We start from the raw sequence: 13,117 nt of genomic DNA on the forward strand, positions 1-13,117 counted from the left end.
ATAACTATATTTTATAATTGAGAAAAACAAAGTGTATAAGAGAACAAAATTCTATACCAATACGTGGTTCACAGTGGGAGATATAGAACAACCATAATTTTACAGAATTTCATGACCCAAAAAATTTTCAACCCTCTAAATCTTCTACATTTATAGATCTGTGCACAAAATAACTATAGTTTATAATTGAGAAAAACAAAGTGTATAAGAGAAGAAATTCCATACCAATAGTTGGTTCACAGTGAGAAATATAGAACAGCCCTAATTTTACAGAATTTCATGACCCAAAAAATTTTCAACCCTTTATATTTTCTACCTTTTTAGATCTGTGCACAAAATAACTATAGTTTATAATTGAGAAAAACAAAGTGTATAAGAGAACAAAATTCCATACCAATACGTAGTTCACAGTGGGAGATATAGTACGGCCATAATTTTACAGAATTTCATGACCCAAAAAATTTTCAACCCTTTATAACTTCTACATATATACATCTGTGCACAAAATAACTATTTTTTATAATTGAGAAAAACAAAGTGTATATGAGAACAAAATTCCATACCAATACGTGGTTCACAGTTGGAGATATAAAACAGCCATAATTTTACAGAATTTCATGACCCAAAAAATTTTCAACACTTTATATCTTCTACATTTATAGATCTGTTCACAAAATAACTATATTTTATAATTTAGAAGAACAAAGTGTATAAGAGAACAAAATTCCATACCAATAGATGGTTCACAGTGGGAGATATAGTACGGCCATAATTTTACAGAATTTCATGACCCAAAAAATTTTCAACCCTTTATATCTTCTACATTTATACATCTGTGCACAAAATAACTATATTTTATAATTGAGAAAAACAAAGTGTATATGTGAACAAAATTCCATACCAATACGTGGTTCACAGTTGGAGATATAAAACAGCCATAATTTTACAGAATTTCATGACCCAAAAAATTTTCAACACTTTATATCTTTTACATTTATAGATCTGTTCACAAAATAACTATATTTTATAATTGAGAAAAACTAAGTGTATAAGAGAACAAAATTCCATACCAATACGTAGTTCACAGTGGGAGATATAGAACGGCCATAATTTTTCAGAATTTCATGACCCAAAAAATTTTCAACCCTTTATATCTTCTACATTTATAGATCTGTGCACAAAATAACTATAGTTTATAATTGAGAAAAACAAAGTGTATAAGAGAACCAAATTCCATACCAATAGATGGTTCACAGTGAGAGATATAAAACGGCCATAATTTTACAGAATTTCATGACCCAAAAAATTTTCAACCCTTTATATCTTCTACATTTATAGATCTGTGCACAAAATAACTATAGTTTATAATTGAGAAAAACAAAGTGTATAAGAGCACAAAATTCCATACCGATAGATGGTTCACAGTGAGAGATATAGAACGGCCATAATTTTACAGAATTTCATGACCCAAAAAATTTTCAACCCTTTATATCTTCTACATTTATACATCTGTGCACAAAATAACTATATTTTATAATTGAGAAAAACAAAGTGTATACGAGAACAAAATTCCATACCAATACGTGGTTCACAGTTGGAGATATAAAACAGCCATAATTTTACAGAATTTCATGACCCAAAAAGTTTTCAACACTTTATATCTTTTACATTTATAGATCTGTTCACAAAATAACTATATTTTATAATTGAGAAAAACTAAGTGTATAAGAGAACAAAATTCCATACCAATACGTAGTTCACAGTGGGAGATATAGAACGGCCATAATTTTTCAGAATTTCATGACCCAAAAAATTTTCAACCCTTTATATCTTCTACATTTAGAGATCTGTTCACAAAATAACTATATTTTATAATTGAGAAAAACAAAGTGTATAAGAGAACAAAATTCTATACCAATACGTGGTTCACAGTGGGAAATATAGAACAACCATTATTTACAGAATTTCATGACCCAAAAAATTTTCAACCCTTTAAATCTTCTACATTTATACATCTGTGCACAAAATAACTATATTTTATAATTGAGAAAAACAAAGTGTATATGTGAACAAAATTCCATACCAATACGTGGTTCACAGTTGGAGATACAAAACAGCCATAATTTTACAGAATTTCATGACCCAAAAAATTTTCAACCCTTTATATCTTCTACATTTATACATCTGTGCACAAAATAACTATATTTTATAATTGAGAAAAACAAAGTGTATATGAGAACAAAATTCCATACCAATACGTGGTTCACAGTTGGAGATATAAAACAGCCATAATTTTACAGAATTTCATGACCCAAAAAATTTTCAACACTTTATATCTTTTACATTTATAGATCTGTTCACAAAATAACTATATTTTATAATTTAGAAGAACAAAGTGTATAAGAGAACAAAATTCCATACCAATACGTAGTTCACAGTGGGAGATATAGAACGGCCATAATTTTTCAGAATTTCATGACCCAAAAAATTTTCAACCCTTTATATCTTCTACATTTATAGATCTGTGCACAAAATAACTATAGTTTATAATTGAGAAAAACAAAGTGTATAAGAGAACAAAATTCCATACCAATACGAAGTTCACAGTTCGAGATATAGAACAGCCATAATTTTACAGAATTTCATGACCCAAAAAATTTTCAACCCTTTATATCTTCTACATTTATAGATCTGTGCACAAAATAACTATAGTTTATAATTTAGAAAAACAAAGTGTATAAGAGAACAAAATTCCATACCAATACGTAGTTCACAGTGGGAGATATAGTACGGCCATAATTTTACAGAATTTCATGACCCAAAAAATTTTCAACCCTTTATATCTTCTACATTTATACATCTGTGCACAAAATAACTATTATTTATAATTGAGAAAAACAAAGTGTATATGAGAACAAAATTCCATACCAATACGTGGTTCACAGTTGGAGATATAAAACAGCCATAATTTTACAGAATTTCATGACCCAAAAAATTTTCAACACTTTATATCTTTTACATTTATAGATCTGTTCACAAAATAACTATATTTTATAATTTAGAAGAACAAAGTGTATAAGAGAACAAAATTCCATACCAATACGTAGTTCACACTGGGAGATATAGAACGGCCATAATTTTTCAGAATTTCATGACCCAAAAAATTTTCAACCCTTTATATCTTCTACATTTATAGATCTGTGCACAAAATAACTATAGTTTATAATTGAGAAAAACAAAGTGTATAAGAGAACAATATCCCATACCAATACGTAGTTCACAGTGGGAGATATAGTACGGCCATAATTTTACAGAATTTCATGACCCAAAAAATTTTCAACCCTTTATATCTTCTACATTTATACATCTGTGCACAAAATAACTATATTTTATAATTGAGAAAAACAAAGTGTATATGAGAACAAAATTCCAAACCAATACGTGGTTCACAGTTGGAGATATAAAACAGCCATAATTTTACAGAATTTCATGACCCAAAAAATTTTCAACACTTTATATCTTTTACATTTATAGATCTGTTCACAAAATAACTATATTTTATAATTTAGAAGAACAAAGTGTATAAGGGAACAAAATTCCATACCAATACGTAGTTCACAGTGGGAGATATAGAACGGCCATAATTTTTCAGAATTTCATGACCCAAAAAATTTTCAACCCTTTATATCTTCTACATTTATAGATCTGTGCACAAAATAACTATAGTTTATAATTGAGAAAAACAAAGTGTATAAGAGAACAAAATTCCATACCAATAGATGGTTCACAGTGAGAGATATAAAACGGCCATAATTTTACAGAATTTCATGACCCAAAAAATTTTCAACCCTTTATATCTTCTACATTTATAGATCTGTGCACAAAATAACTATAGTTTATAATTGAGAAAAACAAAGTGTATAAGAGAACAAAATTCCATACCAATAGATGGTTCACAGTGAGAGATATAAAACGGCCATAATTTTACAGAATTTCATGACCCAAAAAATTTTCAACCCTTTATATCTTCTACATTTATAGATCTGTGCACAAAATAACTATAGTTTATAATTGATAAAAACAAAGTGTATAAGAGAACAAAATTCCATACCAATAGATGGTTCACAGTGAGAGATACAGAACAGCCATAATTTTTCAGAATTTCATGACCCAAAAAATTTTCAACCCTTTATATCTTCTACATTTATACATCTGTTCACAAAATAACTATATTTTATAATTGAGAAAAACAAAGTTTATAAGAGAACAAAATTCCATACCAATACGTAGTTCACAGTGGGAGATATAGAACAACCATAATTTTACAGAATTTCATGACCCAAAAAATTTTCAACCCTTTATATCTTCTACATTTATAGATCTGTGCACAAATTAACTATAGTTTACAATTGAGAAAAACAAAGTGTATAAGAGAACCAAATTCCATACCAATAGATGGTTCACAGTGAGAGATATAAAACGGCCATAATTTTACAGAATTTCATGACCCAAAAAATTTTCAACCCTTTATATCTTCTACATTTATAGATCTGTGCACAAAATAACTATAGTTTATAATTGAGAAAAACAAAGTGTATAAGAGCACAAAATTCCATACCAATAGATGGTTCACAGTGAGAGATATAGAACGGCCATAATTTTACAGAATTTCATGACCCAAAAAATTTTCAACCCTTTATATCTTCTACATTTATACATCTGTGCACAAAATAACTATATTTTATAATTGAGAAAAACAAAGTGTATACGAGAACAAAATTCCATACCAATACGTGGTTCACAGTTGGAGATATAAAACAGCCATAATTTTACAGAATTTCATGACCCAAAAAATTTTCAACACTTTATATCTTTTACATTTATAGATCTGTTCACAAAATAACTATATTTTATAATTGAGAAAAACTAAGTGTATAAGAGAACAAAATTCCATACCAATACGTAGTTCACAGTGGGAGATATAGAACGGCCATAATTTTTCAGAATTTCATGACCCAAAAAATTTTTAATCCTTTATATCTTCTACATTTATAGATCTGTTCACAAAATAACTATATTTTATAATTAAGAAAAACAAAGTGTATAAGAGAACAAAATTCTATACCAATACGTGGTTCACAGTGGGAGATATAGAACAACCATAATTTTACAGAATTTCATGACCCAAAAAATTTTCAACCCTTTAAATCTTCTACATTTATACATCTGTGCACAAAATAACTATATTTTATAATTGAGAAAAACAAAGTGTATATGTGAACAAAATTCCATACCAATACGTGGTTCACAGTTGGAGATATAAAACAGCCATAATTTTACAGAATTTCATGACCCAAAAAATTTTCAACCCTTTATATCTTCTACATTTATAGATCTGTGCACAAAATAACTATAGTTTATAATTTAGAAAAACAAAGTGTATAAGAGAACAAAATTCCATACCAATACGTAGTTCACAGTGGGAGATATAGTACGGCCATAATTTTACAGAATTTCATGACCCAAATAATTTTCAACCCTTTATATCTTCTACATTTATACATCTGTGCACAAAATAACTATTATTTATAATTGAGAAAAACAAAGTGTATATGAGAACAAAATTCCATACCAATACGTGGTTCACAGTTGGAGATATAAAACAGCCATAATTTTACAGAATTTCATGACCCAAAAAATTTTCAACACTTTATATCTTTTACATTTATAGATCTGTTCACAAAATAACTATATTTTATAATTTAGAAGAACAAAGTGTATAAGAGAACAAAATTCCATACCAATACGTAGTTCACCGTGGGAGATATAGAACGGCCATAATTTTTCAGAATTTCATGACCCAAAAAATTTTCAACCCTTTATATCTTCTACATTTATAGATCTGTGCACAAAATAACTATAGTTTATAATTGAGAAAAACAAAGTGTATAAGACAACAATATCCCATACCAATACGTAGTTCACAGTGGGAGATATAGTACGGCCATAATTTTACAGAATTTCATGACCCAAAAAATTTTCAACCCTTTATATCTTCTACATTTATACATCTGTGCACAAAATAACTATATTTTATAATTGAGAAAAACAAAGTGTATATGAGAACAAAATTCCATACCAATACGTGGTTCACAGTTGGAGATATAAAACAGCCATAATTTTACAGAATTTCATGACCCAAAAAATTTTCAACCCTTTATATCTTTTACATTTATAGATCTGTTCACAAAATAACTATATTTTATAATTTAGAAGAACAAAGTGTATAAGAGAACAAAATTCCATACCAATACGTAGTTCACAGTGGGAGATATAGAACGGCCATAATTTTTCAGAATTTCATGACCCAAAAAATTTTCAACCCTTTATATCTTCTACATTTATAGATCTGTGCACAAAATAACTATAGTTTATAATTGAGAAAAACAAAGTGTATAAGAGAACAAAATTCCATACCAATACGAAGTTCACAGTTCGAGATATAGAACAGCCATAATTTTACAGAATTTCATGACCCAAAAAATTTTCAACACTTTATATCTTCTACATTTATAGATCTGTGCACAAAATAACTATAGTTTATAATTGAGAAAAACAAAGTGTATAAGAGAACAAAATTCCATACCAATACGTAGTTCACAGTGGGAGATATAGTACGGCCATAATTTTACAGAATTTCATGACCCAAAAAATTTTCAACCCTTTATATCTTCTACATTTATACATCTGTGCACAAAATAACTATTATTTATAATTGAGAAAAACAAAGTGTATATGAGAACAAAATTCCATACCAATACGTGGTTCACAGTTGGAGATATAAAACAGCCATAATTTTACAGAATTTCATGACCCAAAAAATTTTCAACACTTTATATCTTTTACATTTATTGATCTGTTCACAAAATAACTGTATTTTATAATTTAGAAGAACAAAGTGTATAATAGAACAAAATTCCATACCAATACGTAGTTCACAGTGGGAGATATAGAACGGCCATAATTTTTCAGAATTTCATGACCCAAAAAATTTTCAACCCTTTATATCTTCTACATTTATACATCTGTGCACAAAATAACTATATTTTATAATTGAGAAAAACAAAGTGTATAAGAGAACAAAATTCCATACCAATAGATGGTTCACAGTGAGAGATATAAAACGGCCATAATTTTACAGAATTTCATGACCCAAAAAATTTTCAACCCTTTATATCTTCTACATTTATAGATCTGTGCACAAAATAACTATAGTTTATAATTGAGAAAAACAAAGTGTATAAGAGAACAAAATTCCATACCAATAGATGGTTCACAGTGAGAGATATAAAACGGCCATAATTTTACAGAATTTCATGACCCAAAAAATTTTCAACCCTTTATATCTTCTACATTTATAGATCTGTGCACAAAATAACTATAGTTTATAATTGATAAAAACAAAGTGTATAAGAGAACAAAATTCCATACCAATAGATGGTTCACAGTGAGAGATACAGAACAGCCATAATTTTTCAGAATTTCATGACCCAAAAAATTTTCAACCCTTTATATCTTCTACATTTATAGATCTGTTCACAAAATAACTATATTTTATAATTGAGAAAAACAAAGTGTATAAGAGAACAAAATTCCATACCAATACGTAGTTCACAGTGGGAGATATAGAACAACCATAATTTTTCAGAATTTCATGACCCAAAAAATTTTCAACCCTTTATATCTTCTACATTTATAGATCTGTGCACAAAATAACTATAGTTTATAATTGAGAAAAACAAAGTGTATAAGAGAACAATATCCCATACCAATACGTAGTTCACAGTGGGAGATATAGTACGGCCATAATTTTACAGAATTTCATGACCCAAAAAATTTTCAACCCTTTATATCTTCTACATTTATACATCTGTGCACAAAATAACTATATTTTATAATTGAGAAAAACAAAGTGTATATGAGAACAAAATTCCATACCAATACGTGGTTCACAGTTGGAGATATAAAACAGCCATAATTTTACAGAATTTCATGACCCAAAAAATTTTCAACCCTTTATATTTTCTACATTTATACATCTGTGCACAAAATAACTATATTTTATAATTGAGAAAAACAAAGTGTATATGAGAACAAAATTCCATACCAATACGTGGTTCACAGTTGGAGATATAAAACAGCCATAATTTTACAGAATTTCATGACCCAAAAAATTTTCAACACTTTATATCTTTTACATTTATAGATCTGTTCACAAAATAACTATATTTTATAATTTAGAAGAACAAAGTGTATAAGAGAACAAAATTCCATACCAATACGTAGTTCACAGTGGGAGATATAGAACGGCCATAATTTTTCAGAATTTCATGACCCAAAAAATTTTCAACCCTTTATATCTTCTACATTTATAGATCTGTGCACAAAATAACTATAGTTTATAATTGAGAAAAACAAAGTGTATAAGAGAACAAAATTCCATACCAATACGAAGTTCACAGTTCGAGATATAGAACAGCCATAATTTTACAGAATTTCATGACCCAAAAAATTTTCAACCCTTTATATCTTCTACATTTACAGATCTGTGCACAAAATAACTATAGTTTATAATTGAGAAAAACAAAGTGTATAAGAGAACAAAATTCCATACCAATACGTAGTTCACAGTGGGAGATATAGTACGGCCATAATTTTACAGAATTTCATGACCCAAAAAATTTTCAACCCTTTATATCTTCTACATTTATACATCTGTGCACAAAATAACTATTATTTATAATTGAGAAAAACAAAGTGTATATGAGAACAAAATTCCATACCAATACGTGGTTCACAGTTGGAGATATAAAACAGCCATAATTTTACAGAATTTCATGACCCAAAAAATTTTCAACACTTTATATCTTTTACATTTATTGATCTGTTCACAAAATAACTATATTTTATAATTTAGAAGAACAAAGTGTATAATAGAACAAAATTCCATACCAATACGTAGTTCACAGTGGGAGATATAGAACGGCCATAATTTTTCAGAATTTCATGACCCAAAAAATTTTCAACCCTTTATATCTTCTACATTTATACATCTGTGCACAAAATAACTATATTTTATAATTGAGAAAAACAAAGTGTATAAGAGAACAAAATTCCATACCAATAGATGGTTCACAGTGAGAGATATAAAACGGCCATAATTTTACAGAATTTCATGACCCAAAAAATTTTCAACCCTTTATATCTTCTACATTTATAGATCTGTGCACAAAATAACTATAGTTTATAATTGAGAAAAACAAAGTGTATAAGAGAACAAAATTCCATACCAATAGATGGTTCACAGTGAGAGATATAAAACGGCCATAATTTTACAGAATTTCACGACCCAAAAAATTTTCAACCCTTTATATCTTCTACATTTATAGATCTGTGCACAAAATAACTATAGTTTATAATTGATAAAAACAAAGTGTATAAGAGAACAAAATTCCATACCAATAGATGGTTCACAGTGAGAGATACAGAACAGCCATAATTTTTCAGAATTTCATGACCCAAAAAATTTTCAACCCTTTATATCTTCTACATTTATACATCTGTTCACAAAATAACTATATTTTATAATTGAGAAAAACAAAGTGTATAAGAGAACAAAATTCCATACCAATACGTAGTTCACAGTGGGAGATATAGAACAACCATAATTTTACAGAATTTCATGACCCAAAAAATTTTCAACCCTTTATATCTTCTACATTTATAGATCTGTGCACAAAATCTCTTTGAACCTGATTATCTCGTTTGTTTCTGGTAGGAAATTTAAGAGATTTGTGCGATTATAAAGAATAACGATCTCTACAAAACCGTATAAAAATTACTGTTGTCAATGCAATAGTTTTGGAAATATTCAATGTTGAAGTTCTCCAGAAATCAAAACACAGAAAAATGTGATCTTAAATATCTTGTTTATACGACCTATGAAAAATATGCAATTGTGTGCAACTATAGACAATTGTGTACTCTAAAAGATAGAACCAATATTTCTGTTTTCTGTGGAATAGTTTAGGATATATTAGTGTCTATATCATCTTTGTTCTGGTTATGGTAACATTGGTATGATTTGCACTTTTAGGCTTTTCAATGTTTAGTTTCTTGCCAGGTTGTGGATCCCTGCGGATTTATGTTAATGGCAATAGTGGATTTTGGATTATTTTATTGGTGTTCTCTTCTCTTCTGGATTTTAGTTCTGACTGGAAGCCTTTGATTTACTGTCATCTCGCTTAAATATTTATTACGATACATTCGTAGCGAAATGGACACTTTCTAAGGGACCGGATAGATGCCTTGCCGGAAGGTTTCTTTCTGCCAGAATATAAGTACGAATGATAGGTTGTTGCTGAATTATGTATTTTTGCCTATTTATCAGTTCTTTTGTTCCACTTTTTTTGTTAAACAGAAAATATTTGTAAAGGGATGATATTTTATCATCGCCGGTGTTCCCCATATATGTAGCCACTAGACGAGAGAAGGATATGTGGGGGCGGCTGCCAGCACCCACACTAAGGCAGATCTGGTGGTGGTCGTCGGGGGGGGTCCTCTACCTGGCGTGCGATAGTAGTCGTCGGGATTGTAAACAGAGGTGTCCAGGAGAACCTGTTGCTGCAGTACCAGGCGTACCCAGGGTGAGCGGTGAAGGGGTCGCCACGCATGCGTCCTGCTAGGTATTCCCTGGGCCTCAACCGTCTCTCACCCCTTTAGTACAACCCTTAAGCCCTACAGTGCCGTTTCTACGTCACTGTTTACTCATCTTATTTACTATTTATATAAGTAAGTGCTTTTATATTCAACATAATTCTTTTTTTACTATTTTTTTTTGTCAGTAAAATTTGAAAAAATTAATCTGAAAGATAAAATTGATTTTTTTAAAAATTAAAACTTTTCATTTCCTAATTAATCGAAAAAAGATATTTACGATATAAAAATACGAATAGTCGAAAATATTTACGATTATACTAGTGTATAATTTTATCCCGATAACTGAATTTCCCGCTGGAAAAATAAAAGTAGAAAAAAGTTTCTTTTTAATTTGTATTTCTTACAACTTCATTGGTCGAGAGTAAAACTCGTTTTACTCCAAGAGAACACGTGCTAAATTCTCGATTTATTTTTACTCACTGCTATTCCCCCCTCTCCATGAAAATAATACCTATAATTTTAATTAAACTCCATGTGATAACTGCCGCTTTACAGACGACTGTTTAATACAATAAATAAACGACTATTTGATAGGGTCCCTAAGGTTGAGAATAGGATGGAGTTTAAGTAGACAATGAGTTTTTTTTTGGGGGGGGGGAAGATCAGGGATTTTTTTTTTTTGAATAATTGCTTTTCCGTTTTATGGGTCTTAATTCCTATTCGTATATTTTCCGTCGAAGCGCTAGTTTTTGAGGTCACATGCGCGCAGAACTTATTACCAGTTCTTCTCTAGTCTCATAGGGAGAAAAACTGTACATCCACGGTTTAGGGGTTTTCCTAAAAGGGGGAAATCTACAGCTTGAAGCTGGACATTGAATTCATGATCTAAGCGTGGGAGTCCTGACGATTCAACGGGAAATGATTTTTGTTTTGTTCCTTTTTCAGAAAGGGCAGTGGCTAGAACAGGGTTATCATTGTCGACGCTGCCACCAGAGGTAGTGGTAACAGTGGGTTTAATATTGAGGGGCGGTAAAAAAAACAAATTTGGATTCCAATTTTGATGATTATTAGTTGATCTCAAGGCCCACTCAATCATGATGTTTCTTCGTTAATTTCCTGTTTCTAAGATAAGAGGAAGTATTGCGATTGAGTAAATATATATTTTGAATTCTCCTTGATTGCAATTCCCACTTTAGATCAATTCGAAACGCATCCCATCCGGTCGAATTCCCCTGAGCCGTTAGACAGCTGTACGTCCGCGTTAGCAAAGAAGATCTCAAGCAAAACAAACAGACGCCAGTAAAGTTGCATTTCCGGTCGAGTGATTGTGATCAAGTGATTAAGTCGCCATCGGACTAAACCCAAAAGCTGAACTTTTTTTTCGGTTTTGTCGTGTTTCATGAAGGGGGGAAGCTTTCAAAACGGATGTATTTCCGGTGCTCATTCATTCATTACAGAACATTTGAAATAATTACAAAACTTCTCCTCATTCAGGAGTAAGAGTAAGTTATGAGAGTGACGCCCGTTAACTTACTAAATTCACGACCATAACAACTCTATTTCCTGCTAGTAAAAGCTTTATTTTTTTTTACGAAAAGAAGACAAATATTTTGTAACAAAATACTTTGGGCATTTCACGCTCTGTTATTTTTCTTTTAAAGAAGTTGTTTCAAAAGTATGCGCTGGCGGTTTAAGGGAAGTCAAAAGTAAGACTGCGTCTTTTGTGTGATTGCCAACCGTCTTACTGACCTTTCAATTGTGTATATTTTTCAATCCAAAATACGAAAAATATTCTAATTTTTAATCTTTACTTTCTCTGGCTTTACCTAACTGGTGAAATTCAACCAATACAATTATTTCTACTTCAATATTTATCCTATGTTTTTGATAAACTAAATTCCATGCTAACAACTCGCATGACGTCTTTATAATTTTAATTTTAAAACAAATTTAGATTCCAATTTTGATGATTATTGGTTGATCTGAAAAGGAAACTTAGCAGAATAGATTGATCTTAAGAACCCGAGCTTTAAATTTACTCGATTTTTTTTTTAACTGCTCAGTTTTCTTATAAATATATTCGTTAACTTTAAACAAATCTTATTTATGCACGTACTTTGAATGTACGACTAAAAGTACATTCAACAAACTAGAGCAGCGTTGGACGAAGTGCATAAGCCTAAAAGGAAGTCTCCTTTCATAGTCATGTTGAAAAATAAAAAAGGTTTACCCCAAAAAATTAAGTAGTTTTTATTTTTGCACGGACTTTTCAAACGACCCTCGTAAAGTAAAGTAATGCCCATTTTTTCAGGCGAGCGTTACGTCCAACTACCACAAATTAGGTGACGTGGACGGTGGCGTCAAGGCAAACATACTTTACTGTAAATTTCTCATATTA

At 30.1% G+C, this 13,117-nt stretch overlaps 1 protein-coding gene across 2 annotated transcripts in view; it reads left to right on the top strand.

Annotated features, from left to right (window-relative positions):
* Window positions 1-10,695: 10,695 nt before the first annotated feature.
* LOC141453613 (protein qui-1) overlaps window positions 10,696-13,117 on the top strand; it is a 199,634-nt gene continuing 197,212 nt past the window's right edge. For both annotated transcript variants that reach the window (XM_074127038.1, XM_074127040.1), the window contains exon 1: window positions 10,696-10,851. The gene's annotated coding sequence lies outside the window, so the exon portion shown is untranslated. The remainder of the gene's footprint in view (window positions 10,852-13,117) is intronic.

Source organism: Rhodnius prolixus, unplaced genomic scaffold (assembly GCF_049639745.1).
Source record: "Rhodnius prolixus isolate KJV_2025 unplaced genomic scaffold, Rpr scaffold_3, whole genome shotgun sequence".
In the NCBI taxonomy this organism is placed as follows: domain Eukaryota; kingdom Metazoa; phylum Arthropoda; class Insecta; order Hemiptera; family Reduviidae; genus Rhodnius; species Rhodnius prolixus.